Raw genomic sequence first — 23,946 nt, 5'->3', positions numbered from 1 at the left:
TTTCTCATCTCAGAGTAAGTCAACTCAGAGTTCAGGGATAGACTCAAAGTTCGTTGAAACTCCTACCTGAAATACCCCCCAGGTGCATGATGACGTATTTATGTTCTGGGGTCAATCACCTGTATTTTTCAGTAAAGACATTTTCCCTGACCGCGGCCGCGGCAGTGAGAGCGCCGAATCCTAGCCACTAGACCACCAGGGAGTGTGTGGCACAGAATGTTGTAGTGTATGATCAATGCTCTGTGTGAGATTTTTGATGACTGAAAAGTTCTCCCCCTCAGAACATTTTAAATTCCATAAATCTCCTGCTGTACCAGGCTCGTTGGTCTAGGGGTATGATTCTTGCTTCGGGTGCGAGAGGTCCCGGGTTCAAATCCCAGACGAGCCCGTTGTCATGTTGCATAGCACAGTAAGACAGCAAAGTTTAAGGTGGAGTCAGAGACATATTAGAACATAACAGTGCAGAAGAAGGAAGGGAGTTGATATATTTAGACTTCTTCATTTTTAAATTGCAAAACTTGCTTAAGCTAAACTCTCCATTTAAACTCAAATCTGTGAAAAACAACAACATGCCCAAACAAATTCCGCATGGCCAAATCCACCAGGGCTTGCATTAACCGAGAATTCTCCGTCATTGGAGCAGTGGAAGAGTGCTGGGCCCAAAACCCAGAGGTGGATGATGGAAACCATCCTCTGCTCAGGCAGTGATCAAATAATAAACAATGTTCTACGAAAAGGGCAATCACCAAATTTCCATCTGCTCAACACAGCCACAACAACTAGTTCACTTGTTTTTTTATCATTTCATTTTCAATCAGCAGGCCTTCTTCTGCTGTGTTGCCGTTATTTTGGCCTCCATGTGCGATCTTCATCCTCTTTGGCATGATGTTTGTGTTTGTCAGTGTGTTTCGCTGTAGTCCTCCTGTGCATGTACTGTGATGTGACTCTGTCTGCCAGCTGGTATTTACATGGAATTATGGGGAGCCAATGACATCACAGTCACTTCAAAGGCAACTGAATCATTTCAAAGGCGATGGAATCTTGTCCCAGTAATGTCTTATAGAGCAGAAGACAGAGTTTTGTTTTTTTAATTATGTATTATATTATCTTCTACCCACGTTCATTATTCTGATTGACCACTAGTGTGCAGTTACAGTCTATTGGTGTAACACATCATGGATTCTAGGTCTCCCACATGAATGCCTTTTATACCAGGTATTGCTGCTTGAAGTCGAAATGAGAGTGAAAAAAATATGCAGGAAATTTCAAGTTGTTAAATCCCTTCACCTGTAATACACCACTGACCAACCAAGAAGGAACTGGAACCCTCAGTCTTCTGATCCGAAGACAGAGGCCTTGTCCTTTAGGCCACGTGATCTCAGCACGTGGCCCATCTTAATGTGCTGTTGTTAGTTTATCATCTGATCTTGTAATATTTCATGGCTTCAACATTCATCAGGATGAAGGCAGCATCGAGCACCAGAGGTCAGTGTTGGCCATGACCTGAGATCACATCCACCTTCTGTGGAGGAGATCTGCAGATCTGGAAAATCCAGCTTGGGAAGTGCCCTTTGACTTTGTTCTGGCTTTGGCTCTCTGACTTTGTTCTTTCAGGAGAAAAACAGATCAATCAGATGGGGCGACAGGAACATGAACATGAGTCCTAAATATCTCTTTGCTTCAACATTCATCAGGATGTAGGAAGGGATCTGGAAAAGGTAAAGTCCTGTTCAGTCAGTGCCTCACTGTGTTCTTCTTTCTGCAAAGTGGAATCAATCAATCATCAAGTTTTGTTTCAACACGTCATTGTTTAAATGTTGGTTGTATTTTGCATTTGTCAGCTGAATCCACAGAGTCACTGAAATGATGAAGTAAATCCAGGAAAGGAAATAAATCCAGTTCACTGAAGCGTGCTGGGCAATAACCCAGAGGTCAATGGATCAAAACCATCCTCTGCTATCCTAACACACTGGATGTCTCATCATCTAGCTGAAAGATGTCAGGAGATTTTAAGCAGCACTGATTAACAGGAAAACATGGAGAATGTAATTTATCACTTTCTCCAGTAATGTGTAACAGGAACTGGTTGTCATGTCTCTGTGGCGCAACCGGTCAGCGCGTTCGGCTGTTAACCGAAAGGTTGGTGGTTCGAGCCCACCCAGGGACGGTCTTTGTCTTCACCCCTTGTGGTGGAAGACTGGGATTTCGATTCCCTGAGGGGCTTTGTCGATCTGACAGTAAGCTCTGGGTGTTGGCGTCCAGCAGGGCTGTGCTTTCTGTCCAATTCTGTTAGTGATGCTCATGGACAGGATTTTGGGAAGCCGTGGTGAGGAGGGGTTCCAGGTCAGTATCTGGAGGATTTTGCAGATGATGTGCTCCTTTCAGCCCCATCAGCCTGAGAACGACAGCACTCATTGGTTCGGTTCACAGCAGAGTGTGAAGCAGCAGTGGAGCAGTGGAAGAGTGCTGGGCCCAAAACCCAGAGGTGGATGATGGAAACCATCCTCTGCTAAGGCAGTGATGCAAATAACAAACTACACTGATCAGAGTTTACTGCCTTTACTGCCACTACATGTTGATGTTACAGCAGTTGCACTGCCCCTTTCCTCGACTTTGGTTTCACCAGAACCATGAAATATTGTTTGAGAGTTTGTGAGGTTGGATGCTGCACGCTGACTGGTTGTGTGTCCAGGATGCTTCAAGGACATCTTTTTGCAATTCTCCGCTCCAAACATTTGGACACAGCTTTCCGTCTGAGCTGCAGAAAGAACAAGAACAGTCACCACACAAGAATTTCAAAATAAAAGTCAATTTAGATTATTTTATTTGTATTTTTAGCTCAGATGTAGCAAAGGGAAACAATGGTGTCAATAAGGGTCTTTCCCATTTTCCCATTAACCTACATTAAAATATTGTACATTAAATATTTCATGAGAGAGGGAGAGAGAGAGCTGACACTGTCCTATCAAAGCTATCATTAACTTTTCTGTTTCCTCACCAGAGACTGGTATTGGTACTGGTTATTTCATAAATCAGTGTCACCTGCAGTCTTTGCTCTGATCATTGTAACTTTGTGTTATTGTTGTATCTGATAAGTTAAGCTGTACTTCTAATGACCACCAGGGGGCAGTTCCACTGGTTGGAAAAAGACTTCAGGCTGCATTGAAGTATATGGAGAGAACAACACCAAGTTCTGAGATGCTGCTTGTGGCCAGTATGGGGATTGAACCCATGACCTTGGCGTTATTAGCACCACGCTCTAAACAGCTGAACTAACCGGCCTTCCACATTCAGCTCTTCCACAAAAGGGAGACATGAAGACTCTGCAGTTACCTGATTGGTCAGAGAGTTTTAATGGAACTCCTGCAGAAGAAGTTACATGAGTTTATCTCAACAACCTTAAAATAGGCACTGCTGGGATTTGAACCCAGGATTTCCTGTTTACTAGACAGGCGCTTTGACCAACTAAGCCACAGCACCACTCTGATGCACAGAAATGTACAGAGGATCTTAAAATATTCCAACATAAGTAGCTGACCATCATGACTCTTACAAGACAGGTGCTTTGACCAGCTAAGCCACAGCACCACTCTGATGCACAGAAATGTACAGAGGATCTTAAAATATTCCAGCATAAGTAGCTGACCATCATGACTCTTACAAGACAGGTGCTTTGACCAGCTAAGCCACAGGTCACCTGCACTTTTGGCAACAGTCAGAGCTCTGGAACTTCCTGTATTACAGCTTTTCCTTGCAGTCTCTGGACTAGAGAAACAGTAGTTTAGAGTAAGAGTCATGATGGTCAGGCCATCATAGCCATATCTGAGGCTCTAACTCAGACAGCTACAGTTATTCCTTTCTACATAAATGCTTCTCTTTGGGACAGAGTGGCGCAGCGGAAGCGTGCTGGGCCCATGAGGGCTTGTTGGTCTCGGGGTATTATTTAGAATGAACGGCTCTATTAAATAAAAAACTCTCTTTAAAGAGGCTAGTTGGTACTGGGTCTGATAGACAGGTTGACAGGTTGACCGATGCATCTACTGGCACCGGATGTGCAGTCTAAAGTAAAAACCAAAATAACATTCAACCACCACTCAAAAAGGAGGCTCACAAACCAACTGTGAGCAGAGAGGAGGCTTCATCAGACAGTTTCTCTTTTCACCTGTTGCAGCAGCTCAGAGCCTCTGTGGTTAGGTAAAGGTCCAAAGAGGATGTAGATCAGTGGTAGATGTTCATTAAAACAAATGGCCAATGAAGGCACAACTCCTGCTCAGGCTAAAGACCAGACCGTGTTCAGACCACATCTTCAGGTGCCAACAAACATGAAGAGGTGGCCGAGTGGTTAAGGTGATGGACTGCTAATCCATTGTGCTCAGATCAGAATGAAAAGGAAATTTTTTTTCAATAATTTAAAAGACCTGATCAAGGGCTCGTTGGTCTAGGGGTATGATTCTCGCTTTGGGTGCGAGAGGTCCCGGGTTCAATTCCCCGACGAGCCCTTCATCTGACGTGTCCAATGATCTGCTGCTGCCCCCCCCCCCCCCCCCCCTTCTGCTGTGGACATTTTACCTCCTTCACTTTCCAGCAAAACATTTCCAATATTATTTTTTTAAACATTGATTCAATGTGGTCCTTAACCTGCAATACGCCCTTTAAGGTAACATTTGTGACTTTCTAACTACTTTCTAAACCCTCCACCCTCCATATCATTGATAAAACTTGCTGACTTTTGGGTTTGTTTTTTTTTTTTATATTGTTCAAAATAAACTGAAATAAAATCAAATGGTGATGTGTGTCCATCTAAAATAATGGGAAATAGTGATGTGAAATGTGATGTGAAGAAATTAAATGGCTCATCAGAAAAACACGTCGTGTTGCACCACAGAGTATGTGAGCGTTTACCAAAAGTGCAAACAGATGATCTGACCCTTACGTGAGTTGAACACGCAACCTTCTGATCTGGAGTCAGACGCGCTACCATTGCACCACAGAGTCTCTCTGAAGCGCACAACTGTAGGAGTTGAAACGCAGCAAAACATATTAAATGACCAAAATAAAGATTTGAAGAAGGAAATACACATAACAGTCTGTGTTTTTTGTAAATTTTTTGGATGATTTTTTGCAGTTCCTCATCAGAGACTGGCAGCTGGACACACATGTCAGGATGGCTCAGTGGTCTTTTGGAGCCCACTGAGAGACGTGCTGTGTTTCATCTACTTTCTCTTATCCAGCATACATCGACCAACAATGACTGCTAGAGTCAAATATCTTAACATCAGTTTGAACCAACTGAGGTTTAAATAGTGTAACTACAGCTGCTGGTCATTAAGTCTCTGTGGGGCAATGAGCCAGTGTGTTTGGCTGCTAACTGAAAGGATGGTGGACAGGAACCTGCAGAGAGATGCTGAGATTGTGAGTTCAAGCCTCAGCTGGAGCATCTGGCCGTCTGTGGATTACTCCTGGAATGAACTTAATAAACTTTGCACCAGAGTGTAGCAAAAAAAAAATAAAAAATCTGTGATGTGTGCACACTGTTAATGAAGCTCCAAAGACAATCATGGCCATGCCAGATAACTTTGAGTTCTGCTGATAGAAGAAAGAACCAAACTGGGCCAGGAGCCAAATGTTTGTTGGATCAGGAACTGACACACTGCCTACTGCACCAACGAGGCCTGGAACCCAGAGTAAGTAAAAGAGTGAGAAGGAGGAGAGCTGTCAGTGTTTCAGTATAAACATACATCATACAGCCCTGACCACTGTTGTATCCAGGCAGTGCTGACTGCTGCTTTTCATGGAGAGCGGTGACCATTGCATTGGCTGGGAATTGAACCCGGGCCTCTCGCATGGGAGGCGAGAATTCTACCACTGAACCACCAACGCTGACTGCACAGCTAAACTCACCTCCAATATGATGGCAATGCAGAGTAGAGCGTAGCAAATCTCCACTTGTCATATGGAAGACCAAGTAATTCAAATTGAAGTATCCATCTGTCTGTCAGGATGGCCGAGTGGTCTAAGGCGCCAGACTCAAGGTAAACTCCTTCCTGCACTAAAGGGCATTCTGGTCTCTGAAACTTTGACTGTTTCATAATAAAGGAGTTAGGACTTAAAACACTAAAGCATGTGTGCTCCCTGTGGCTTCATCTTCATCTTCAGCCTGAGTATCAACTGCAGCTACAGAAGAGGAAGTAGAAGGCAGAGGGCTGGACGCCAGTGTGGATGTGCTGGGGGCATGAAGGACCTCCAGCACTGTGGGATCATCTTCCTCCATGTCATCCTCCACATCATGCTCCTCAATGAGGAGGTGAATCAGGGTGCACATCCTGCAGCACCTGACCGGTCTGCTGGAGCAGATACTGCACCCCTGTGAGCTCTCCAGAAACAATACGCATAAAGTGATTCATTTCCAAAAGTTAATGAAACTAACAACAGATTTTAAAACTTACAGACAATCGGTCACCTGCCAAGATCAAAATATATATAATCACGCTGTGAACGTGCAAGTAAAGATCAGTATATGTATCACAGTCATGGACTTAAAGCTTTGCAAGAACAAATGAATGGTACCACTTTAGGTCCGTTTGGAGAACATGGGGGGGCTGGGTGACGTCATCACCAGAAATTAAAATGTGTACTAGCATTCACAGCTTCCACCAAATGGAGCCAAATAAGACACAAAACTAATTGTGATGTGAGTCTGAAGAGCTGCTGTCTTTGATACATCACCTGATGATGTCACCTGATGATGTCACAATACTGCCAGAATGAAACTCTTCCTTTGAAGCTGCTTTGAAGAATTTCCAAAATCACATGTGATTCAGGTGTAAACACAAAGGCTGCCTCACTGTCACCATTCAGAACAGCTGAGAAGCTTATTGATCATTCATTGACTATTAATGATCAGCTCAGAACCAAACAGTGTATCTGAAGCACAGGAAAGAGTTCTGCTCTCCAACACTCTGATCCCTCAATTACCACTCCACAGCAGCCTGTGACATGTCTCTCCTGACAATGTGCTTCATTATCAACAATGGAGATGCCGGGGATTGAACCCGGGGCCTCATACATGCAAAGCATGCGCTCTACCACTGAGCTACATCCCCTGTGTGGTGTGCTAGCTTTAGCAGTTTTTGCAGCTTCAGCTGTACTGTACAGCTTTAGCTGTGCTGTACCTATGATACTTACATTGAGGTAACTCATCTGTACATGTGAGCCATGAAGGCCAGCACGTACTTTGGCCTGTGAGCTGTGAAGCATCGGACACAAAAACACACAAAGACAACACACGATGCCCTGAGAGACGATACCTGAGCAGGAGAACTAATCACTGCATGTACAGCTGTGACGCTTAGCAAGGAAGAAATATTGTCTCTTTTGGAATTGGCATTTGGAATTTTTTCACCTCTAGTGGCCTCCACCAGAGGATGAAAGAAGGAAAGACATATCTGAGGCCTCTGTTGAGGGATGATGAGTTTACTTTGATTCATTTAAAGTGTGGATAATGTTCGGTCATAAATCCAGCCATGTGAGTTCCCATAACCAGTTTCATTAAAAAAAGACTGTGATCTTGTACCTTCACATGCAATGGTGGTATAGTGGTGAGCATAGCTGCCTTCCAAGCAGTTGACCCGGGTTCGATTCCCGGCCATTGCAGTTTACCTTTTGCCAGAGGAAGGTTAGTCTTTTCTCTACATTATTCACAGTCATGGAACTTTGTCTGCATCCATCCAAAGGGAAGCAACATGAAGCCAGAGTGTTCAGGCAACCACAATTACTCAACCACAAAAGCTCAAAAGTTTTCCAAAAAATTTGCTGAAAAATTAGCCCATCAACGTGAGTACGCAAAGATTTCCTGATTAGATCGCACAGAGGCTCAAAATATACATGACTTCACATGTGTCTTTCATGAGACATTTTCCAGCTAAAGGTCATGTCTCATAATGTAAAGGAACATTCAGTGTGTGTGTGCTCATCTTTCTGCGTTCTCCCCTTGATGCGTGGGTTTGAATCCCACTTCTGACAGAAGCTGCTTTTCTTTCACCTCTACTGCTGTAAGGTGTAGTTTGTATTTTCCATGTGCAAACATTAGGAAACATCTAACATCAGGAGCAAGGCAACAACAAAACTGGAACTATTTGGACTGAACTGGATTTGAAACCTTCACTGTTGGACTTTGGAGAAGTGGGTGGTGAACATCCAGCATGAATTTAGACACTCATACAGTGGTAGTGTGGCCGAGCGGTCCAAGGCGCTGAATTAAGGCTCCAGTCTCTTCGGAGGCGTGGGTTCGAATCCCACCACTGCCACTTTGTTTCTTGTCAATGAAAACCAATCCACTAAGTCAGGCACTTTTCATCTCCCTGTGAACAAAAGTTACAGTGACAGACGATACCAACACCAGCTGGGCTGAAATGAGAAACATCACAGTCAGCCTTTTCAGACCCAGGTAGGTTTGGAGGTCTACCAGGTCCAATTCTCTCCAGATGTCCCCAAACACACGCTTCCCCTCCAGGTTTGTCATCTCCAGTATAATTCCCTCGATGGACTCTGGGAAAAAGAGTTGGAAGCTGTGCTGGGAGCTTTGCTGTGGGTGGTTGTTGTGGCCGAGTGGTTAAGGTGATGGACTCAAAATCCATTGGGGTTTACCCGCGCAGTTTCAAATCCTGCCAACAACGTTTAGTTGTTTTCATGGACCAAGTTTTACATGTTCCTAAGCATATTTGAGAATCTCTGTAATCTGCACCGCCTTAAAATATGACACAGCTGAGTGCTGTTGTTCGGATCTCATCATAGCATTCGGACTGCCTTGCAGTTGTCAGGAGAGCTAACCTTTATGATATGGAGCTGTGAAAGGTTGGCTGGTTGTGTTATTTGTAGTATCTTGTAAAGTGAAGCAACAGTAACTTTGTGGCTCATGCTGTGCTGCGGAGAAGGGAAATTGGTGTTTTAGCTGTCGCAGGAGCTCAGAAGCTGTCTGGTTAGCTAATGCTGCTAAAACTGCTAAAGCTAACACACCACGCAGGGGATGTAGCTCAGTGCTAAAGTGCATGCTTTGCAGGTATGAGGCCCCGGGTTCAATCCCCGTCATCTGCAGCATTGATATTGAAGCACGTTGTCAGGAGGGACATGTCACAGGCTCCAGTGGAGCGGTAATTGAGGGATCAAAGTGTTGGAGAGCAGAACTCTTTCCTGTGCTTCAGATACACTGTTTGTTTCTGAGCTGATTGTTAATGATCAATGAATGATCAATAATCTTCACAGCTGTTCTGAATGGTGACAGTGAGGCAGCCTTTGTGTTTACATCTGAATCACATGTGATTTTGGAAATTCTTTGTAGCAGCTTCAAAGGAAAGGCTTTCATTCTGTGAGTACTGTGACATCATCAGGTGACATCATCAAGTGATTAATCAAAGGCAGCAGCTCTTCAGACTCACACAATAAGTTTTGTGTCTTATTTGGCTCCATTTGGTGGAAGCTGTGAATCGCAGGATTCAGGGGGAATACATCCATACATACATCTTCACTGAAATAATGACACCTGTGAGAAAGCTCAAAGCTGTGTCCAAAGGTTTGGAGGAGTGAATGGCAGAAAGATGTCTTTGAAGCCATTTGGACACACAACCAGTCAGTGTGCAGCATTCAACCTCACAATATTTCATGTGGTTGTGGTTGAAAGACGAGGCAGAATATTGGAAATGTAACTTTGGGCCTAAAAAAAAAAAAAAAACTGCTTATCGCCCAACGTGGGGCTCGAACCCACGACCCTGAGATTAAGAGTCTCATGCTCTACCGACTGAGCTAGCCGGGCTGCTCGAAACACAAAACATCCTCTAAAAAAATCGCCAAAAATCATTTCAAAATAAAAGCCAGTTTAGATTATTTTATTTGTATCTTTAACTCAGATGTAGCAAAGCGCAACAATGCTGTCGATAAGGATCTTTCCCATTTGGGTTACTTGAAGTGATGTTGGCCACTAATGCAACACTCCGTTTATAACAGTTTTACATTTAATGAAATACTTCACTGCAAAAATGACACACATATGACATTATGGGAAATCTCAAAACTGTGTACAAATGTTTGGAGGAGAAAATGGAAGAAAGATGTGTTTGAGAGCCTTTTGGACACACAACCAGTCAGTGTGACGCATCCAACCTCACAATATTTCATGGTGTGGTTGAAAGAGGAGTGAGAATATTGGAAATGTAGGTCAAAGAAACCTGAGCTTGAACCTCACTGAGGTACCACCTCTGATGGCAAAACCCGGGATTGAACCAGGGACCTTTAGATTTTCAGTCTAACGCGCTCCCAACTGAGCTATTTCGGCTGGCTGAGCCCACTAATGCAGGATGTTCTGTTCACCATCAACTTCTCCAAAGTCCCACAGTGAAGGCTTCAAATGCACATCTCTCGCAGTGTTATCATGCCAAGAGAAAGAACTGACTGATTCTGACAATGAGACTGTGGCCCAGTGACCACGTGGCCTAATGGTGTCTGACTTCGGATCAGAAGACTGAGGGTTCGAGTCCCTTCGTGGTTGGGAAGTTATGTATTACAGGTTATACCATATTTAATGGCTCTGGTGAAACCAAAGTGGAGGAAAGGGGCAGTGCAACTGCCGTAACATCAACGTGTATTGGCAGTCCAACAATTCATGAGGGGAGAAAAATTCATGGCACCCAGAGTGAGAAGCAAACCCCAAAACTAAGGAGCACAAATGCACATTGCATTTATCATACAAGACAAAAACACTTTTATTGGTTATTTATGCACTCAAAAGTTTTACCTGTCGCATGATATCAGAAGCTAAAGCTGCCACACCATGCAGGGGATGTAGCTCAGTGATCAAGATGGATCCAGTCAAGTGCTGGTAGAGACGATGGAACAGACGATAAACTGACAACAGGACATTAAAATCAGCCACACTCAGAGACCACGTGGCCTAAAGGATGAGTAGTCTGCCTTTGGATCAGAAGGCTGTGGGTTGGAGTCCCTTTGTGGTTGGTCAGAGGTGTATTACAGGTGAAGGGAATAAACAATTTGAAATTTACTAAATATCTTTTTATCTCTCATTTCGGCTTTAACTTAAGAAACAATGCCTGGTAACGTGGGTAGAAGATAATATAATATATAATTAAAAAACAAAACTCTGTCTTCTGCTCTATAAGACATTACTGGGACAAGATTCCATCGCCTTTGAAATGATTCAGTTGCCTTTGAAGTGACTGTGATGTCATTGGCTCCCCATAATTCCATGTAAATACCAGCTGGCAGACAGAGTCACATCACAGTACATGCACAGCAGAACTACAGCGAAGCACACTGACAAACACAGACATCATGCCAAAGAGGATGAAGATCCCACATGGAGGCCAAAATAACGGCAACACAGCAGAAGAAGGCCTGCTGAGGGAAAATGAAATGATAAAAAAACAAGTGAGCTAGTTGTTGTGGCTGTGTTGAGTTAGGTAGGGTAGGGTTAGGTAGGGTTAGGGAAAACCTGGAGAATGTCACTTATCACAGTATAAATGTCATTTACCACGCTCTAACCAGCTGACGTTGAGGATAATTCTGACTGGATAGATAATTTTAAGTGGAATAGCAGGCTGCAACTTAGACAGACTAAAGCAACCACCGACGAGGATGGGATTCAAACCCACGCGTGCAGAGCACAATGGATTAGCAGTCCACCGCCTTAACCACTCGGCCACCTCGTCATGTTTGATTGCTTTAAAGGCAGATATTTATTAATTCTAGCTGGAATAGCAGGCTGCAACAGGACAAGTTCTGCATGTCTCTGTCGCTTGATGGGCTAATTTTTCAACAAATCTTTCATGTCCTGGCTTTCGTTGTCAGAATGGCCGAGCGGTCTAAGGCGCTGCGTTCAGGTCGCAGTCTCCCCTGGAGGCGTGGGTTCAAATCCCACTTCTGACAGAAACTGCTTTTCTTTCACCTCTACTGCAGCAAGGTGTGTTTGTGGACAAAGTTGTTTTGGTCGACTTTTGACCGCCCAAACTTTTAAAAGACCAAAATTCCTTTGAAGTGTTGAAATATTGCCACGCCATCCTTGGAAAATTGAAACAACCTGGTTTCAATCAACAAAAAGGAGGTCTACTGATGTGCCAGGAGCTCTACGTCACTGGAGCCTTTTCACCTCCACAGGTTTGTGTCATGTAATCCAAGAGAATTCCCATACTGGGAGTTGAACCCGGGTTGGCAAGCCAGGAGAGACATTCTCTGATGGATGCAGCTCCATCCACTCCATCCACTGTGAGCCCCTCAACCCCAGAATGCTGGAGAAACAGGAAGGAGGAACACCCTCGACCAACAGTGGCAAACAGCTGTCTGAGTGAAAAACCTCCCCTTGATGTCTGGATTCAAATCCCACTTCTGACAGAAACTGCTTTTCTTTCACCTCAACTGCTGTAAGGTGTGTTTGGGGACAAAGTTGTTTTATGTATATATGTATATATATATAATATATATTACATAACAACTAATTACACTTGGATGAATTAAAATTTTATTTTTTTTAATTTAACAGTAAGTGAAAACATCAAGAACAAGTGTGCATGTGGAGACGTCCTCTTCCTCTGTGTCCTGGACACTAAAAAGCAGATTAAGCAAAATAGGTGAGAAAAGAAGATGTTCAGTTGTGTCATGCGAACTGCGAACAAACTATGTTATTTCTCCATCTCAGAATAACCTCAGAACCTGTATTTTTGTGCTGACTGCTGCAATAATGCTGCCTTTAATAGAACTTTAGGAACATTTGATGAAAGAATACATTTGGAAATGTCTGTTTATAGTTTATCACTTGTTAGGATCCCTGTTAGCTGTCACTGAGGCAGCAGCTACTCTTCCTGGGGTCCAAATGAAAATAGACATCTGCAGTCAAACAGGTTCAGGTAGATGCAGAGTCCTACATTAAAACAAACCACTTTACCATCAACCTCAGCTGCAGTATACACATTACACTTCCATCACCAGATCCTCTGTATATACATGTACTTCAGAGTGGTGCTGTGGCTTAGCTGGTCAAAGTGTCTGTCTCGTAAACAGGAGATCCTGGGTTTGAATCACAGCAGTGCCTTGTTCATAATGTTAGATACTACAGATATAACAAGCTGGCAGTTGAAACAGTTTGCCTCCGAAGAGACCTGAGCCTTAATCCAGCAGGTTGGACTGCTCGGCCACTCTACCACCTTCACAGAAGGAATGACACCCATGTGACATTATGAGAAACCTCAAAGGTTTGGAGGAGAGAAGAGTATTTGACCATGACTGTCCTGTGAACTTCATTCACAATATGACATGTCCTCTACCACTGAGCTACATCCTCTTTGGACCTTTACTGAACCACAGAGGCTCTGAGCTGCTGCAGCAGGTGAAAAGAGAAACTGTTTCATGAAGCCTCCTCTCTGCTCAGGGGTGGATCACTGTCTTGGGTGGAGTGGAGTTACTGTTAAATGTAGTCACTATCCCACTAAATCAGAAGACAGAGGTTCCACTGAGATTTGAACTCGGATCACTGGATTCAAAGTCCAGAGTGCTAACCATTACACCATGGAACCACAGGACTGTTAGTTCATCTTTAACAAAGGCGCTGGCTCAAGGTTCCCGTGTCGAGGGATGTCATTGATGGAGCCAAACCGTCTCCACTTCTTATATGGTGAATGTGTGCTTCTGTGTTTTTTTTTTTCTTTTGCAAGAAAATGTAAAATAAAATAAAATTTAAAAGTGAGCTGAAAGAAAAGGACCTGTTCTGTGTTAAGTGTTAATGATGACTTTTTGTGTGTGTGGGGGTGTTTTGTTTTGAATTTATGATCTTTGTTGTCCATAAAGAAAGGCATTAACAAAGCCCCACCTGTCATGTCTCTATTCCCCACCAGTGGGGTGGAGCCCACACTTTAAGAACGGCGGCCCTATAAGCATCCAACAGCATCACTGAGTCACTGAGCACAGTGACAACTGTACACATTACTGGAGGAAGAGATAAATGACATTCAGCCAGTGTGTTAGAATAGCAGAGGAGGGTTTTGATCCATCAACTTCTGTATTACAGGCCCAAAACACTTCCACCGCTCCACTCTGCTCATAGCAGGCTGTGCTGCAGTCTCTTCTGGATCTGTGGGTTCAAATCCTCTGTGCTGTGCTGTGACCCAGCTTCTTTGTCTGAGGGCCCTCTTAGAAAAGATCCTTACTGATGAATTTGTTTTGCTTTAAATCACATCTGTCCTCATTCTACTGATTCCTCAATTAACTGTTGGTAGAAACTGTTGGTTTGTTTGGCACCTTGACATTTCCTAAATAGCTTTTTATCTCTCATTAATTAAAAAAGACAGTCTTCTAAAGGACACACCACAGGTACTAAAATCCAGGATTGAACCAGGGACTCTACCAACTGAGCTGTTTCTGCACAGCACACAGTGGAAATGACTTCTCATTGTTGCTTCCATGGCCTGGAAGTTGAACTGGAAGTGGTGAGAGGCGCCAACTCACTGCCTTGAACACTTGTTGACGCACTGTTTCCTCAGACATGCTTTTAGAAACATGACAGCTAACCCTAACCTGATCACAGAGAGTCTCTTGAACGGCTCTTTAATATGAACAATGGGAACCAAGTCACACTTTCAGGCCCCCCTCCTTTTTTTATTAGTGCCTCGGGTCCCTCTGTGCCATCAAATAAAATTTTGGGAAGGATAACAAAAGTAAGACATAAAAGGTGAACTGTGATGGCAGGAATCATGGTGTGAACACAGTCTGGCAACTCTTCAGGGAAATACACAGAACAGTCTGTCTTTTCTGGACATGTTTGGTGTGTAGCACAACACAACTACACAGCTCAGCTATTTGTTGACTGACAAACACAACAGCAAGCTCTAACTCAGACAGCTACAATTATTCCTTTCTACATAAATCCTTCTCTTTGGGGTTGTCCTGCTCAGAAATTCAGTAAAAATTATGATGATTTGCAATTTTAAATAGATTTCTTCAGATCAGCTACAACAACACAACCCTAATCCCTAATCACTGCAGTTAACAGTCCTCTCACCATATCCTAACGGTCCTCATGAATTTAAGAGGATCGTTGTCTGTTCCTGATGGACTAAATGTGTTCTTCATTACAAACCATTACCAAGACCATTGAAACCGCCCGAACAAAGTAGGCAGGCAGCTGTGGGAGTGGTTTCATTCAGGTATAAGATAAATTCAGGTAAAAGCCTGAAAGGGAGTCCATTGGAACGATGACACATCTGGAAAGTTGCTGCATAGACTCTTGAGGAGAAGATCCTAAGTGAGGTAAAAATTAAAGCTTAATGTGACTTAGTCAATTCAATTGCTCTCTTTTTCCACTTTCAGTGTGAATTGACAAAAACAACAGTAAGTCTTGGAGCCATGTTTTCTTCAGATCTAACTCGGATCACTCCAATCAGAGACACTCATTGTCTTTGTGTCTCATGTCTTTGTGCATAAGTGCCTCTCTTTGGGGTTCTGCTGGATGGAAATTGGACAAAAAAGATGAGGAATGCAATTCCTTCTTTTCTTCAATCACCAGGACAACAAGTTTTATCAATTAATCAATTGGGGGCAAAGAAAGTAGTCTGAAAGTCACAAATGTTACCTTAACTTGAGCACTGACTTGACTGTTGAATTCAGTAAGTGCTACTTGTTGGAGCAGCGCTGACTGACAAAGACAACAACATCTTCTTAGAATGCAACAATGATCATTTCAAATAAAAAGATGGAAGATTTCCTTTTGTACATGTGCTTCTCTTTGGGGTTGTCCTGGATGGAATTTGAACAAAAATTAATACATTTCGTCAGATCAGCTGAATTAGTGCATTTGTCACCAACGTTTCCCTAAATGAAGCACAGACTTCTGTTCTGAGAGCAGTAAGTGCTATTTGTTGGGGTGATGTTGGTGATTTCAGAAGTCAATCACAAGTCAGCAAGTTTTATCAATGATATGGAGGGTGGAGGGTTAAGAAAGTAGTTAGAAAGTCACAAATGTTACCTTAAAGGGCAAATTACAGGTTAATGACCACATTGAATCAATGTTTAAAAAAATAATATAGGAAATGTTTTGATAAAGTGTCTCATACTGGTAATATCCGTATATTCGCTCCACACAAACAGGACTGGCAGTCTTTGTCCCTCAGCTGGAAAGTGAAGGAGCTAAAATGTCCACAGCAGAAGTCCTGTGGGGTTTTGTCACCGACAGACTCGCCGCCGCCTCCCGGGAGATCTTAGCGGCCGTGGACAGAATGGTAGCCGGATATGAGGAGGAGGCTTCGGGCTTCAGGCAGGAGATCGACCGGCAGAGGAGCCAGCTGGAGCTGCTGCAGCCCCGAGTCCTGATCCACAAAACGGGTCGGTTGTTTTTATGAGTGAGAAAGGCTGAGGACTGTATTTGGCAGATGTAGAATGAAGCAGCTGGAGGAATAACTGTGTTCATATTGTAGCTAATAAAGAGGATTCATTATTGAATCGTTTCCTCCAGATGTTCAGCAGCTGATGGTGAAAAAAGAGGTTCCTGCTGAGTTCACCTCCAGTCCGGATCCGGAGGATTCAGAGAGTCCAGTCCTTAAACAGGAACAGGAAGAGGACCAGGTACCAGGACTGGAGGAGACCAGGAACCCTGTGAGGCCGTTTCAGGTGAAGAGTGAGGATGAAGAGATGAATGAACCGGCCAGGAGCTGTGATCCACAGAGTCCTCTTCAACCAGATCCAGATCCAGAGGAAGAGGTCTCAGACTCCTCTGATACTGAAATCAGTGAAGATTATCATGAAACCAGAGTGGCCCAGTCAGATGTGAAAATACATGAAGGTGATGCAAATGTTAGAAGATGTGACAGCAGTGAAAAACCATTCAGCTGCCATGAGTGTGGGAAAACGTTTAAAAAAAAGTGGGATCTGAAGAGTCACAAGGTAGTCCACACAGGAGAGAGACCCTTCAGCTGTGATGTTTGTGGGAAAAGGTTTAAACGACAGAAAATCCTTAAAGAACACATGGTAGTCCACACAGGAGACAGACCCTTCAGCTGTGATGTTTGTGGGAAAAGGTTTAAACTACAGAACGCCCTTAAATCACACATGGTAATCCACACAGAAGAGAAACCCTTCAGCTGTGATGTTTGTGGGAAAAGGTTTAAACGACAGAACGCCCTTAAAGAACACATGGTAGTCCACACAGAAGAGAAACCCTTCAGCTGTGATGTTTGTGGGAAAAGGTTTAAACGACAGAAAATCCTTAAAGAACACATGGTAGTCCACACAGGAGAGAGACCCTTCAGCTGTGATGTTTGTGGGAAAAGGTTTAAACTACAGAACACCCTTAAATCACACATGGTAGTCCACACAGAAGAGAAACCCTTCAGCTGTGATGTTTGTGGGAAAAGGTTTAAACGACAGAAAATCCTTAAAGCACACATGGTAGTCCACACAGAAGAGAAACCCTTCAGCTGTGATATTTGTGGCAAAAAATTTAAACGAAGGCGAAACCTGAAATTTCACATGGAGGTCCATACAGAGGGGAAACCGTTTGGTTGTGACAAATGTTAAGAAGAGAAAGACCAAAGCAGGTGACTGCAGGATCTTTGCTGGTTGACCAAAAGTAAACTGTAACATGTTTGGTAATTTGTTTTTACTTTTGCTTTGTTGTTTTTTGTCCTCACTCATTTGTGTTTGAGTCAGTGACATATATACCAGAAAAAAAGGTTTTGTCAAAGAATTTCAATAAAACGCATAAAAAATTGTGACTTTTGTTCTGCTAATTCATCTTTATAGAAACATGTGCTTTTGTTTTTTGTTTTTTTTATTTGCCATCAGAAATTATGTGACAATTTGTTGTATTATGCCTAAAATATGCTGTGATGAAACTGAAAATGGATTAAACCTGTAAGTTACTCACTTTATCAGAACTAAACTGTGATCCATTGTAGTTTTGTGAAAATGAGCATTGAGCATTATTTTCTAAATCATCGCTCAAAGTGAGACCTGTGCTGTCGGTCTATCAACATATTTTCTACTTATTGTGACATACTTTGCTATAAAGTTCTAACAATATTTGTCACTCTGTGATGCTGTTTTCTATTTATTCCATGAATGTTTTCAGATTTTATCTTTCATAACAGACTCTGGCTGGCAGAAATGAGATCCACAGGTCACAGTAAGGTCACAGGGATGCTTTGGTACCGAAGAGAGCTCATAAAAATATCACTTGAGCAGAAAACAGGAACCAAAGGAATGTCAAACAAAAAAAAAATCTGCATCAGTGAAACATTCATTCATACGTGAGGACATCAAGTATATTGTGACACCCATGAATATGTGCTCACACTATACAGTTTAATTGTTTCAGTTTTGATGTGTTTATTGTGACAGCAGAGCCGTTTTTCAGTTAATTTTGGATATTTGGAGTCAATCCCTGATTTTCGCAACAAGGGGGCATCACCTCTGTAGTCAGTCGGTTTGACGAGGCTGCTATTCAACTCTCACCATCAGTGCAACACATTGCCTGTTGCCTGTCTCATCATTTTTCCGTTCTTTGGAGAACAGATTTAATCTGTCTACAAACCTGAAGCCAGGGTCTGTTCCATAAACACGACATGCTGATGTTCACACAGTTGTGCTGTCCTTTTCCTCGACTTTGGTTTCACCAGAACCATGAAATATTGTTTGAGAGTTTGTGAGGTTGGATGCTGCACGCTGACTGGTTGTGTGTCCAGGATGCTTCAAGGACATCTTTCTGGTACTCTCTCCTCCTAACGTTTGGACGCAGCTTTGAGGAGACACAATTTTGAAATGCTTGTGTGTTGCGACAGCTCCTGTTCTTTCTGTAGCTCAAAGCGTTAAGGAGTTCAAACACAGCAAAACATATTAAATGATAAAAATAAAGATTTGAAGAAAGAATGAAAATAAAAATGATGTACTTTGGAAGGCAGCCTGCTGTTGATCTGACTGAACAGCGATGCAGAAACCTTTAACTTTTTTCTCCGTCTTGTACATCACACAGTGAAAATGACTTCTCATTGTTGCTTCCATGGCCTGGAAGTGGAACTTCATGAGACTGACACACTGCCTACTGCACCAACAAGGCCTGGAACCCAGAGTAAGTAAAAGAGTGAGATGGAGGAGAGCTGTCAGTGTTTCAGTATAAACATACAGCCCTGACCACTGTTGCATCCAGGCAGTGCTGACTGCTGGCGAGAATTCTACCACTGAACCACCAATGCTGACCGCACAGCCAAACCCACCTCCAATATGATGGCAATGCAGAGTCACACTTGTCACATGGAAGTAATTCAAATTCAAACGACCATCTGTCTGTCAGGATGGCCGAGTGGTCTAAGGCACCAGACTCAAGGTAAACTCCTTCCTTCACTGAAGGGCATTCTGGTCTCTGAATGGAGACGTGGGTTCGAATCCCACTCCTGACAAAGAAAGCATTTTGCAAAATTTGTGATCCAAACTCTTCCAAAGTGGATGAAAAATGTGATGAAAAAAAGGTTGTCACAGTTTTGCAAGTCTGTGCGACTCTGTGGCGCAATGGTAGCGCGTCTGACTCCAGATCAGAAGGTTGCGTGTTCAACTCACGTCAGGGTCAGATCATCTGTTTGCACCTTTTGGTAAACCCTCACATACTCTGTGGTGCAGCAGGAAGTGTTTTTCTGATGATCCATTTCATTTCTTCACATCACAGACAATTTTAGAATTCCAGGAGGACTATTGGACTATCATTCACAAGACATTAGAGAACTTCATTCACAGTTTGTTTTTCCACAGAGGAAGTGAAGTCACACACCACATGATGTTTCTCTTTCCTGCTCCTCGTTAATATAGTGGACAGTATCTCTGCCTGTCACACAGAAGACTTCAAACCTTCAAACTACTGATGCACCGATATGAAAATTTTCCCCGATACCGTTATCAATATCTGTTAAAAATATTTTCCCTGACCGGGAATCGAACCCGGGCCGCGACGGTGAGAGCGCCGAATCCTAGCCACTAGACCATCAGGGAGTGTGCGGACACTAAATGTTGTAGTGTGTGAGATTTTTGATGACTGAGAAGTTCTCCCCCTCAGAACATTTTAATTTTGTGTTTAGCAGAAGGAAATTTGGTGACCACTTTTCACAGGTAACAAAAATTGTTAAGAATCATAACTCTGCATATACATGTACTTCCGAGTGGTGCTGTGGCTTAGCTGGTCAAAGCACCTGTCTTGTAAACAGGAGATCCTGGGTTCAAATCCCAGCAGTGCCTTGCGCCTAATGTTAGATGTTATAGATATAACAGACATCAACATGTAGAAATGTTGCTCTGCCATCCTTGGAAAATGGAAACATCCTGCATTTGTCCACGCTACACGTGTGAAGAAATGCAAATTCTGAGCCTCTGTGCCATCTAATCAGGCAGTCTTTGTGTATTGTGGACTCACTTTGATGGGCAAATATGTACCGACGAGGATGGGATTCCAACTCACGCGTGCAGAGCACAATGGATTAGCAGTCCATCGCCTTAATCACTCGGCCACCTCGTCCTGTTAATGTTTACCTGAACATGTGGTCTGAAGACGGTCTGGTCTTTAGCCTGAGCAGTGTTTCTGCTTTGAGTGGCCTTTTTTTTTGATGACTGTCTACCACTGATCTACATCTTCTTTTGACCTTTACCGAACCACAGAGGCTCTGAGCTGCTGCAGCAGGTGAAAAGAGAAACCATCTGATTCGAATCTGCGCGGGGAAACCCCAAAGGATTTCTAGTCCATCGCCTTAACCACTCGGCCACAACAACCATGCACAGCAACGCTCCTGTGACTCAACATTTTCCAGCCTGGATAGTTTTCTACTCAAAGGACAGGGCACCTTCTTGTTGTGAGGAAGCACAGCTTTCAACCTTTGTGGAAGTGACACACAATTGTGAGGAGCACAAGCGTTGACTGACACAGACGTGGTTTTAGAAAAAAAACTGCAGAGAAACTGGCAGCACTGATGCTTCACTGCTTAAAGTGTCTGTCTTATAAACAGGACATCCTGCATTCAAACCCAGCAGTGCTTCGCTCTCAGTGGAGTTTGCAGTGCATTTGCAGTGATATTTTTTTTTCACTGCAATTGCAGTGCATTTGCAGTGAACTTTTGCACTGCTTTTGCCATGGCAGACGATCTGTGATGTCAGATGATCTATGATGTCAGAAGGTCTGTGATGTCAGAAGGTCTGTGATGTCAGATGATTAAAAAGTTATTTATACTGAATTGAACCCTTAATTCTGATTCATTTGACTTTGTCTGTTGTTTCTGCATCGTTGTTCAGTCAGACCAACAGCAGGCTGCCATCCACAGTTCATCACTTTGATTTTCATTCCTTCTTCAAATCTTTATTTTTATCATTTGATATGTTTTGCTGGGTTTCAACTTTTAGCTACAGAACAAGAACAAGAACAAGAGCAGTCGCACCGCTAATAAAACCAGATTTAGATTATTTTATTTGTATGTCGGTCCCCATTTCAGTAACTCAAAGTGATGGTAGCCACTGGTGGAACACTATATTCATAAGAGCTTTAGATTTAAACACTTCAAGATTATACTGCAGAGTGCAAAGCTTGGCAGTGGTGGGATTCGAACCCACGCCTCTGAAGAGACTGGAGCCTAAATCCAGCGCCTTGGACCGCTCGGCCACACTACCACATGAGTATGGCAGAAAGATGTCCTTGAAACGTCCTGGACACGCAAACAATCAGCGTGCAGCATCCAACCTCTCAAACTCTCAAGTCCAGCTTCTTTGTATCTTGGTGTATAGTGATGGGATGGTTCTATATTCCCACAGAACATCCCTGGGAACCCGGACACACACCTTCTCCAAATCAAATCTTCCATGTGTCGGCTAAAGTTCCAGTGAATAAGACAAAGCACTTCCCTGGGTGGGAACCACCATCCTTTCAGTGAACAGCTGCTTTAGTGAACACGCTGACCGATTAACCCAAAGAGACATGTTGTTGCAGCGTGCAACCACCCCAGATGGGACTTGAACCCACAAGTCAGTATTAGGTTCAAGTCCCATCTGGGGTGGTGTTAGAATAAATGTACATAAAGTGATTATCACAGTACTGCTCAACTTTTACTGACCCTGCAAGAACGCAGAAACTTGTGTTTTTACTAGCAGGAGCAGAGGTCATACCTCCGAAGAAGCAACGACCTTCGAAGAAGATTTATGAAGAAAGGGAGGATGTCGAAGCGAGATTACTTCGTTCATAAACTAACCCTCAATGTGTTTGAGTTTCTTGTGACTTATAACTTGAATATAAATCATTCACTACTTGCAGCTGTGTATTCTCACCTTTAGAGCTGCAAGATTTTGTAACTAGGGACCACCCTAAGGAAATAAAAAGGGGGAGAACAGAAGAGATACTCCAGAGCGGGTAGAGAGTGTCACTGAGCACATCTCTGTCTGTTCTCCTTGCAAGTAGAATGACCGCTGTTGTCCTTTGTCTTTCTTCCCTGTGTGTTTAATAATGTTCTAGGTGGTTTAAACCTGACAGGTGGTTTGCAGCAGAGTGGTGTTGCGTGGTTATGGGCCCATAACCTAGAGGTTGATGAACAAAACCAATCCTCTGCTAAGCTAGCTGTTCGCGATCTATGGTTGGTTATATTTGAAAATTGTGTCATTACAACCGTAACAATGCTCCACCAATCAAATCAGATTTATTTGTATAGCACCAAATCACAACAACGTTACATCAATCATCTTTACATAAAGAGCAGGTCGAGACAAAACTCAAAAATTATTTAGACACTCAACAGATCCCCCGATGAGCAAGCACTTGGTGCCAGTGGCAAGGAAAAACTTCCTTTAAGAGGCAAAACCAGGGGGGGCAGCCATCTGCCTCGACCGGTTGGGTTGAGAAAGGGAGAGAGAGAGCTGACACTGTCCTATTAAAGCTATCATTAACTTTTCTGTTTCCTCACCAGAGACTAGCAGCTGGACACACGTGTCAGGATGGCTCAGTGGTCTGAGGTAACAGACTCAAGATATTTCCTGCACAAATGGGCCTTGAAATGGACATGAAAGACTCATGGTTTCATTATTTCATAGATCAGTGTCACCTATCACTGCTGTGGAGTCTATAATGTGAACCACTAAAGGGAAGAAGCTGCATCGCCTGAACGGGGACTTGAACAGAGGGGACCCTCAGATTAAAAGTCTGCTGCTCTACCGACTGAGCTACTCAGGCTTCTGATGGGTGCATAATTCAGATGAAATTAAGTTAATTATTTCAGCTTGACTTGCCCAAACAGCCCTGTCCCAGCTAGGGGTTGCAATCGGTCAGCGTGTTCGGCTGTTTTCTGAAAGGATGGTGGTTCGAGCCCACCCAGGGACGATCTTTGTTTAATTCACTGGTATTATAGTTCACACATGGAAGAACTGAGGGTTTTTAAGTTGATGCTCAGTTATCTCCATCTAGTGGACAGATGGTAGAAGTTGATTCCTGAAAAGAGGAAGTGACTTTTCCTCAGATCAAACTGTTGAAGGAGAACGAGCAGCTTCTTCCTCACTGACTCACTCAACCTCTGTCTCCTGGGTTTGGATTTAGGTCTGGGTCTGGGTCTGGGTCTAAGACCAGGTGGGCCTGCTCAGAGTCTCTGTGTTGGATGTGAGCTGCTGAAATCTCTGAACACCATGACACAGATAATATCAGTCTGATGTGTCATCTGTAATCCAGATGTTGTCAGCAACAAACAGATGTTCCTGACAGAAGCTGCTCTGATTCACTTCAACCAGCACATGAGCCTCTTTCTGAGGAGCACACACAGAAAAAATAAGATTTTCTATTCCAACAATATACGTGATGTCCTCGTGTATGAATGAATGTTTCACTGATGCAGATTTTTACAGAACAACATCAACAACTAATAACTCCACAACGAGACTGTGTGACGTCACTGAAGA

The 23,946-nt window shown here is 43.3% G+C and overlaps 22 non-coding genes across 22 annotated transcripts; 11 read left to right on the top strand and 11 right to left on the bottom strand.

Moving 5' to 3' along the window:
• The first annotated feature begins 316 nt into the window (after positions 1-316).
• Positions 317-388, top strand: trnap-cgg (transfer RNA proline (anticodon CGG)). Its single transcript has one exon. It is a non-coding gene; the product is annotated as a tRNA-Pro (tRNA).
• Positions 389-2,093: 1,705 nt separating this feature from the next.
• trnan-guu (transfer RNA asparagine (anticodon GUU)) lies at positions 2,094-2,167 on the top strand. The gene has a single exon. It is a non-coding gene; the product is annotated as a tRNA-Asn (tRNA).
• A 1,041-nt stretch (positions 2,168-3,208) lies between these two features.
• trnai-aau (transfer RNA isoleucine (anticodon AAU)) lies at positions 3,209-3,282 on the bottom strand. The gene has a single exon. It is a non-coding gene; the product is annotated as a tRNA-Ile (tRNA).
• A 124-nt stretch (positions 3,283-3,406) lies between these two features.
• trnat-agu (transfer RNA threonine (anticodon AGU)) lies at positions 3,407-3,480 on the bottom strand. Its single transcript has one exon. It is a non-coding gene; the product is annotated as a tRNA-Thr (tRNA).
• Positions 3,481-4,427: 947 nt separating this feature from the next.
• On the top strand, positions 4,428-4,499 carry trnap-ugg (transfer RNA proline (anticodon UGG)). Its single transcript has one exon. It is a non-coding gene; the product is annotated as a tRNA-Pro (tRNA).
• A 424-nt stretch (positions 4,500-4,923) lies between these two features.
• On the bottom strand, positions 4,924-4,995 carry trnaw-cca (transfer RNA tryptophan (anticodon CCA)). Its single transcript has one exon. It is a non-coding gene; the product is annotated as a tRNA-Trp (tRNA).
• Positions 4,996-5,809: 814 nt separating this feature from the next.
• On the bottom strand, positions 5,810-5,880 carry trnag-ccc (transfer RNA glycine (anticodon CCC)). Its single transcript has one exon. It is a non-coding gene; the product is annotated as a tRNA-Gly (tRNA).
• Positions 5,881-7,031: 1,151 nt separating this feature from the next.
• trnaa-ugc (transfer RNA alanine (anticodon UGC)) lies at positions 7,032-7,103 on the bottom strand. The gene has a single exon. It is a non-coding gene; the product is annotated as a tRNA-Ala (tRNA).
• Positions 7,104-7,581: 478 nt separating this feature from the next.
• On the top strand, positions 7,582-7,653 carry trnag-ucc (transfer RNA glycine (anticodon UCC)). The gene has a single exon. It is a non-coding gene; the product is annotated as a tRNA-Gly (tRNA).
• Positions 7,654-8,224: 571 nt separating this feature from the next.
• On the top strand, positions 8,225-8,306 carry trnal-aag (transfer RNA leucine (anticodon AAG)). Its single transcript has one exon. It is a non-coding gene; the product is annotated as a tRNA-Leu (tRNA).
• Positions 8,307-8,593: 287 nt separating this feature from the next.
• trnal-caa (transfer RNA leucine (anticodon CAA)) lies at positions 8,594-8,675 on the top strand. Its single transcript has one exon. It is a non-coding gene; the product is annotated as a tRNA-Leu (tRNA).
• A 1,060-nt stretch (positions 8,676-9,735) lies between these two features.
• On the bottom strand, positions 9,736-9,808 carry trnak-cuu (transfer RNA lysine (anticodon CUU)). The gene has a single exon. It is a non-coding gene; the product is annotated as a tRNA-Lys (tRNA).
• Positions 9,809-10,254: 446 nt separating this feature from the next.
• On the bottom strand, positions 10,255-10,327 carry trnaf-gaa (transfer RNA phenylalanine (anticodon GAA)). The gene has a single exon. It is a non-coding gene; the product is annotated as a tRNA-Phe (tRNA).
• Positions 10,328-11,635: 1,308 nt separating this feature from the next.
• trnas-gcu (transfer RNA serine (anticodon GCU)) lies at positions 11,636-11,717 on the bottom strand. Its single transcript has one exon. It is a non-coding gene; the product is annotated as a tRNA-Ser (tRNA).
• Positions 11,718-11,851: 134 nt separating this feature from the next.
• trnal-cag (transfer RNA leucine (anticodon CAG)) lies at positions 11,852-11,934 on the top strand. Its single transcript has one exon. It is a non-coding gene; the product is annotated as a tRNA-Leu (tRNA).
• Positions 11,935-13,019: 1,085 nt separating this feature from the next.
• trnat-cgu (transfer RNA threonine (anticodon CGU)) lies at positions 13,020-13,093 on the top strand. The gene has a single exon. It is a non-coding gene; the product is annotated as a tRNA-Thr (tRNA).
• Positions 13,094-13,502: 409 nt separating this feature from the next.
• trnaq-uug (transfer RNA glutamine (anticodon UUG)) lies at positions 13,503-13,574 on the bottom strand. Its single transcript has one exon. It is a non-coding gene; the product is annotated as a tRNA-Gln (tRNA).
• Positions 13,575-19,331: 5,757 nt separating this feature from the next.
• Positions 19,332-19,442, top strand: trnal-caa (transfer RNA leucine (anticodon CAA)). The gene is made up of 2 exons: positions 19,332-19,369; positions 19,397-19,442. It is a non-coding gene; the product is annotated as a tRNA-Leu (tRNA).
• A 95-nt stretch (positions 19,443-19,537) lies between these two features.
• Positions 19,538-19,609, top strand: trnaw-cca (transfer RNA tryptophan (anticodon CCA)). The gene has a single exon. It is a non-coding gene; the product is annotated as a tRNA-Trp (tRNA).
• Positions 19,610-19,953: 344 nt separating this feature from the next.
• On the bottom strand, positions 19,954-20,025 carry trnae-cuc (transfer RNA glutamic acid (anticodon CUC)). The gene has a single exon. It is a non-coding gene; the product is annotated as a tRNA-Glu (tRNA).
• Positions 20,026-20,194: 169 nt separating this feature from the next.
• Positions 20,195-20,268, top strand: trnat-ugu (transfer RNA threonine (anticodon UGU)). The gene has a single exon. It is a non-coding gene; the product is annotated as a tRNA-Thr (tRNA).
• Positions 20,269-21,602: 1,334 nt separating this feature from the next.
• On the bottom strand, positions 21,603-21,684 carry trnal-uag (transfer RNA leucine (anticodon UAG)). The gene has a single exon. It is a non-coding gene; the product is annotated as a tRNA-Leu (tRNA).
• Between the last annotated feature and the right edge of the window lie 2,262 nt (positions 21,685-23,946).

This window comes from Echeneis naucrates, chromosome 2, assembly GCF_900963305.1.
Source record: "Echeneis naucrates chromosome 2, fEcheNa1.1, whole genome shotgun sequence".
Classification (NCBI taxonomy): Eukaryota; Metazoa; Chordata; class Actinopteri; order Carangiformes; family Echeneidae; genus Echeneis; species Echeneis naucrates.
The sequence above is the reverse complement of the archived record's forward strand: the minus strand, read 5'-3'. Positions and strand labels throughout refer to the sequence as shown.